Source organism: Chaetura pelagica, unplaced genomic scaffold, assembly GCF_000747805.2.
Source record: "Chaetura pelagica isolate M959 unplaced genomic scaffold, ChaPel_1.0 scaffold638, whole genome shotgun sequence".
Classification (NCBI taxonomy): domain Eukaryota; kingdom Metazoa; phylum Chordata; class Aves; order Apodiformes; family Apodidae; genus Chaetura; species Chaetura pelagica.
The window spans coordinates 178751-185982 of record NW_009954298.1 but is presented as its reverse complement, the minus strand read 5'-3'; positions in this window follow the sequence as shown (position 1 = coordinate 185982).

The window sequence follows — 7232 nt, the reverse complement described above, 5'->3', positions numbered from 1 at the left end:
CTGGCAAATGACTGACCTCAGATTCATCTGCCTTTCAGATGTCCTGAGACTAGAAGACTGGCATATTTCTAAGACAGGTACTAAAGAAAGACATAAAATGCTTTCTGACATTTGACATTTATTCTTGAATTTCTCTCTGCTTGAATTTCTCTCTCCAAATCTGGAGGAACACCACAGTCACATAAGTAACACATTCCAGCATCTGCAATAAGCCACAGACTTTTACACCATTTCACCAAATTTACAGCTCCAGTGAGTGGTGTTTGGCAGTCTTCAGATGAAGATTGTTTCACTAGGACTGTCATAGGCTGGCTTTTGAAAAGCCTATCAGCTGCCAGTTTCTTGACCTCAAAAAATAGAACTCAGTGAACAGTAAAGCCTTTAATTAAATATGTTCTGACAATTGTTTCAGTCTCTGATAACTATGATCTTGTTTCTACTCAATTACAATTATAACATTGGAATAAAAAAATTGCAGACTTTGTACTGGCTTGTTATAAATATAACATAATGCATACTGTGTTCTCTGTTATTTAACCATATTTGAAGGAGGACACTCTCCAGTCTGCAGAACTCTGTCTTGCAATCCATGGGTAAAATCCTTTAGGATATCATTATCCATGTCCATACAATTTTGCACTCTATTCTAAAGCAGATGGGTAAACTTATGAACAATAGGGGATATCTTGCTTTCCAAGAATTGGGTATAAAATACTTGCTGTTCCATTTGATCAGTTTTCAGTCATGAAGCCTTGCTGCATCTTTTCCTTCTGATGCAAATGCACTATACTCTGCTGTCAGAGATAAACCCTCTGCATCATGAGGTCATTGCTAGGCCACTCTCCATCATCTTTGGTAAGTCATGGGCAACAGGAGAGGTGCCTGAGGACTGGAGGACAGCAAATGTCACACCAGTCTACAAGAAGGGCAAGAAGGAGGACCCGGGTAACTATAGACCGGTCAGCCTCACCTCCATCCCTGGAAAGGTGATGGAACACCTTGTTCTTGGCACTATCTCTAGGCATATGAAGGATATGGGGGTCATCAAGAGCAGTCAACATGGTTTTATCAAGGGTAAATCATGTTTGACTAACCTCATAGCCTTCTATGAGGAAATTACTAGGTGGATAGATGATGGTAGAGCGGTAGATGTGGTTTATCTTGATTTCAGTAAAGTATTTGACACTGTCTCCCACAGCATCCTTGTAGATAAGTTGATCAGATATGGGTTTGGTGATCAGGTAGTGAGGTGGATCAGGAACTGGTTGAAAGGAAGGAGTCAGAGAGTTGTAGTCAATGGGGCAGAATCTGGTTGGAGGTGTGTGACTAGTGGAGTCCCACAGGGGTCGGTACTGGGACCGGTGTTGTTCAACATCTTCATCAACGACCTGGATGAGGGTATAGAATGTACCCTCAGCAAGTTTGCTGATGACACTAAGCTGGGAGGAGTGGCTGACACACCAGAAGGCTGTGCTGCCATTCAGAGAGACTTAGATAGGTTGGAGAGTTGGGCGGGGAGAAACATGATGAAATTCAACAAGGGGAAGTGCAGAGTTTTACATTTGGGGAAGAACAACACCATGTCCCAGTACAGGTTGGGGGCTGAACTGCTGGAGAGTAGTGTAGGTGAAAGAGACCTGGGGGTCCTGGTAGACAGGAGGATGACCATGAGCCAGCAATGTGCCCTTGTGGCCAAGAAGGCCAATGGCATCCTGGGGTGCATTAGAAAGGGTGTGGTTAGTAGGTCAAGAGAGGTTCTCCTCCCCCTCTATTCTGCATTGGTGAGGCCACATCTGGAGTATTGTGTCCAGTTCTGGGCCCCTCAGTTCAAAAAGGACAGGGAACTGCTCGAAAGAGTCCAGCGCAGAGCTACGAAGATGATTAGGGGAGTGGAACATCTCCCTTATGAGGAAAGGCTGAGGGAGCTGGGTCTCTTTAGCTTGGAGAAAAGGAGACTGAGGGGTGACCTCATCAATGTTTACAAATATGTAAGGGGTGAGTGTCAGGGGGACGGAGTTAGGCTTTTCTCAGTGATGACCAGTGATAGGACAAGGGGTAATGGGTGTAAATTGGAGCATAGGAAGTTCAAGGTGAATATCCGAAAAAATTTTTTTACTGTGAGAGTGACAGAGCACTGGAACAGACTGCCCAGGGAGGTTGTGGAGTCTCCCTCACTGGAGACATTCAAAACCCACCTGGATGAGTTCCTGTGTGATGTACTCTAGGTGACCCTGCTCTGGCAGGGGGGTTGGACTAGATGATCTCTCGAGGTCCCTTCCAGCCCCTAAGATTCTATGATTCTATGATTCTATGATTCTATAAGTTATACATTTGGTCTAATGTTGGAAACAAAGACCAAGGCATGTTGCTATCAGTGGACTGATAGATTTGGAAGAGAAACAGAGAAGGTAATCTGGGGGAACACTGGAGGTGAAAACTTTTTGTAGATGGCAACATTTATCTGTCACCATTAACTGACTTCTGTTCAGGAGAGTGACTTAGTATCTACTTTTTTGCTTTATGGGTGATTTATCTGTATCTAATGTTCAAGAGGCTGTAGATGAGCCCAGCAGTATAAACTTAAAAGTTATAAGTCATACTAGTTTTCTACTTTGACTTCTGATTTTGAGATGTGAATCTTACAAGTTAAGAAGTATCAATTATGAGGAAAGAGGGATTTAAGCTAGGCCAACAGTTAATGGACTGGGGATTAAGTGTGGGTTTATTAAGGATTACTAGAACTATGAAGTTCGTAGAGTCCTTATTGAGCAATCATCTTTGGTTTTCTGCTTTCTGAAATGTTTCGGTAATATTTGGTGTAGATGCTATCTGGTTTCAGTGAGCTATGGTAACCTAGATTTTTCTTTTCTACAGGTTGTACCTTACAATACCTTGAATTAGTGTAGTAAATATGCTTATTTGGCAAAAGATATCATATATACGACACTTCTGTCTAATATATAAGTCCTTTTTAAACGCTAACATTTGTTTTGCTCTGTGCCTTAACATCATTCTAGCACTAATAATACTTTTATTCATGGGCAAAAGCCTCTCGCCTCCCCCCACCCCAGCAACTCCCACAGCACTTCCCTGAACTGGGAAGAGTCCCGAGGAATCCTGGAGCTGCTGCTGGAGAAGAGCAGAGAGTTATGGGGGTCACGAGAGATCAAGCCTGAGGATCGACGGTGATGGATGAACAGAGTCCTCCCCGGATGCCGGCCATGGACGGAAGAGAAGGGGAGAAGAAGAAGGAAGGAAGTTGTCTTCTGTGATCTCTGACGTTCCTTTGAGCTTACGTAGCTCTATGGAATGGAGTATCTCTGGCCAGTTTTGCTGTCTGTCTAACTCAGCCTCCTACGGGGGGGTCACAGATCTCCCCATAGTGTCTGAGCCGGCAGAGTGCAGGTGCAGCCTTGAAGCCTCAGTAGTTAGAAAAACATTCCAGTGTCTTATCAGCCTAGCAGAACACACTGTTGCTAGTTACAAGAAAGCTTACTGAAGGAAAAAAAAATCAGTAAAAAGAAAAATTGGCTTCATCCTGGCTCAAACCAGGACACCTTCCAACCCCTAAGATTCTATGATTCTATGATTCTATGATCATTGCATTTCCTCAGTGTCCACCTTCAAGATCAACATGATGAAAAATGTCAGAACTTAATCTACAGCTTCTAATATTCTCTGAAGCTCATGAATGTAAAGTTTAAGCTTAGTAAGTGTAAGGCATATCTAGCTGAAAATTGTACTTTTGTCAGTTACAAGTATCCAGAGTGGAAAACACTACAGGTAACTAGGATAGTCAAACTTAATTAAAAGTTAATGTTTTCTACTCTTAAGCCCTCAGAAGCAACTCTGAATTAATTCCTAGACATGAACATGCAGGATCCTTATCTACAGGAGATATTTTATTATCAGTTTGAAATGGAGACTCAAAGTTCTTAAAATAATCAAGTGTCTTTATAATATCTGAAATATGAAAGTGGAGGCTTTTTATGTCAAGATGGAGGATAATTAATTTCATATTTTTTAAAAAATGTGGAGAATTCTGTGTGGCAGCTGGAAAAAGAGGTTGAAATCCAGACACTGAGAACCAACGATTGGCCTTAGTGGAAACATTATGTTACTTCATAGATGTAGAAAGACCTTTCGGTATACTAGTGTTTGTGGTTTTCCTAAATACAGCATTAATAAAGACATGTCACAACCTTGATTTCATTTTCACTCAGCTACTGCCTGTAATTAATTACTAGTGCAGCCATGTGTCATTTTTTGAATGCAGTTTTTTAACTTGAAAGAGCTTAATTTCCTTAAGGTAGGAAACATCTAATCTATTTGTTTCTTAAAACAATGTATCTGTTTTATATATAAATCTACTATAATTTTAGCATGTTCAGGCAAAATGTCTCAGGAAAAAATAAAGTTCCAGAAACATTTTAGACAGAGAACAACTGTGATGGCAGTCTAGTTCCTATAAAAGGAGCAATGAGGCAGCAATGGTGTCCTGGTTTCACAATAGTTTGGAAAATTCCTGGCTCACAGTCATATATGTTAGCACTTTTACCCTGAAAGCCTGACTAAACTGATACTTAAAAGAAGAAAATAAATCCAACTCTTCTTAGCAAATGATCTTACTTATTATACTATGATCCTGACTTTCAATTATGTTCCTAGTTTTGATGGCCAAGAATTGAGACATTTGACTGAACTCTCGCAAACCTATATAGTAATTTATTCCTGTGACCAATCCTTTTTTAGGATTCTCTCCTCTGAAGTCAGTCTTGGGAGAGAAATCACATTCCAGAATAGCAGTGCAGACACGTGGGATCTGTTTGATCTCTGCTTTTAGCCCAAAGTCTGTGTTTACTGGGGAGTGACTTGTTATGTTTTGATATAGTAATAGTAGTATTCTTCAACCACTAAAGCCGTGCCTAAAAAAGGCAACCCTATTTTATTAAGAAAAACTATGCATAAATCCTTTTTAGATGTTTCTTGTAACCCAATTCACAGGGAAAAAAATAAATCATACGGCTTAGGAAAAGATAGTATTACAGAAAATTGTTAACCAAGATGATGAAAATAGTTCAACAAATGAAAATAGCAAATCACTGTAAAAGAAAAAAGAAAAACATAAAATCAGTCAGGTTTAGGTAAGTCTGTATGAAGTGCAATGTTGCAAAAGTGACTAGCCATGCAATTGCTGTAGCAGTGAACCTAAGCTAGCTTGACAGTGCTAAGCCACTGGGGCTCCTGCTTCACTCAAGTTCAGAAAACTTAGTTTCTAACACTGGGCAGAATGAACTTCTGGAATAAATTTACCACCTCGTAAACCTGGGCTCCTCTCCATGGTGATGATGCAACTGTTTAGTTCTGCTCTGCACTCTTGGAGCAGTTGTTTATTAACTAGTTTCATTCTGATAGATACTTTTTTTTTTTTTAATGAATGAAGAATTAAGTGCAGAGGTTGACTGAAATCTATGTGGCTTATTTTAAAGTTGCTATGAAAAACAAACCAAAGCCCAGGCTCGAATCTTTGCTCAATGTGCAGAAGGAAAGAAAAATAAACAAAATATAGTTCAGTATCTTAGAGCTGAATCTCTCCGTTCCCTTCTGCTTCAGAAGTGATCAACAGTGGCTTGTCTAGTTGTCCTTGTTTGAGCCAGGATGAAGCCAAAGTTGTCACTGGTTTAATTTTTTATCTTGAGTGAAAATGTGACATTAGTACAAAGTTAAAATTAATTTTCTGCAAATACAAACACAAGATAATATCTTTTTATCCTTACCTGCTCAAGCATTTCACTATCTGGGGGAAAAAAACATGACTAGAACACTGACCCCAAAGCTACCTCTAATGGAATTGGAATTGAATTGCCTATAAGGTAAAAGCTCCCTTACAGAACAGAGCATTATTCCAATGTTTATTTTCTTCAAAAAGGTCATTTACTCACTTGTACCTCATTAAATCTGTGAAGTTCGAGCATGAACAGTTCAGATCTGGAAGACAAGGTCATCCTGAGAAACCTGGAGAACTGATGACTCCCTGGTGGCAGCAATGATGAAAACATGAATGCAAAGATTCAGGGCAAAAACAGGCATCTCCAGCCATGTCACTGCCTCCCAGAAGTGCCAAGTAGGTAGAATGAAAAATTCGAATCTGGAGATACTGGCTGTGCATATCAGGCAGACTGCTCTCTAGTTAATGACTGTTTTGGGACAGACCCTCCTGCAGTTCCGCTGACAGGGGCCTCTGCCATGAGCTCCCTTAGAGTTTTAGACATTATAAAGCATCCACAGAAAGAAGCCACAAGATAAAAAAACCACAAAGCTATTTCATAAATTCTGCTGTTCTTGGACTTATTTGGCTTATTTTAATTTCTGTTGGTGCATCCTAGCTCTAACAAAGTGATTTTTAGGAACACTTATATTGAATTCTAACTTAAAACATTTTGTACTGTTAGCAAAGCAGTAACCTCTTCATGTAGATCATAAAGAGATCAAAATGACAAATAATAATTCCTGCTTGATTTCTAAGTCCAGACCACCTGTTTAATATCCTAACACCAAATTGCTTACTGAAATAAAAAAGAAATCCATTTTATAAGAAAGAAATCCATTTTATAAGAAAGAAATCCATTTTATAACAAGTCCATCCTTTCTGGAAGATCAGTTATATTTAATCTACCAATGTCCTCCATAAATTGTTGCTATTGCTTTGGGGCAGGCCAGAATTATGACGAGTGTACTCCTAAAATGTCCTTCCTGCCAGGGGATAGGTCACAGGTCATGGGCTGGTTTATGGTATCTGGGTAACACTGACAAAACGTGACTTCTCCAGCCATGTTGCTGTTACAAGGAATATTCTTTGTTAGGAAACAAACCTATAAACCGTAGCTGTAAGGATGTTATCTTCATACCTACACGGGACCACACTAGAATTAGCATTTTGTAGGTGACTTTTATTATTAAACTTTGTCCAGATGGTGAAACCCGGGAGATTTTTGGGCGCTGCTGCATGAAGGTGGTAAGTAAAGTTTTCAGAGGTTCACTTGTTTTTCTTGCAAAGTTTTCAGAGTAAAGTGTTTGATGTAAAAGTGAACTTCGGTTGTTCCAAAAACACACTGGAGTTCGTACTTTGATTTCCGAATACTTAGCTTTTTGACTGCTGCAACTGCTCAGGTCTGAAGTGAGCGGCGGGAAACACCGGACAGCGGCCCCGGGGGGAGCAGAGCGCGGCCCCG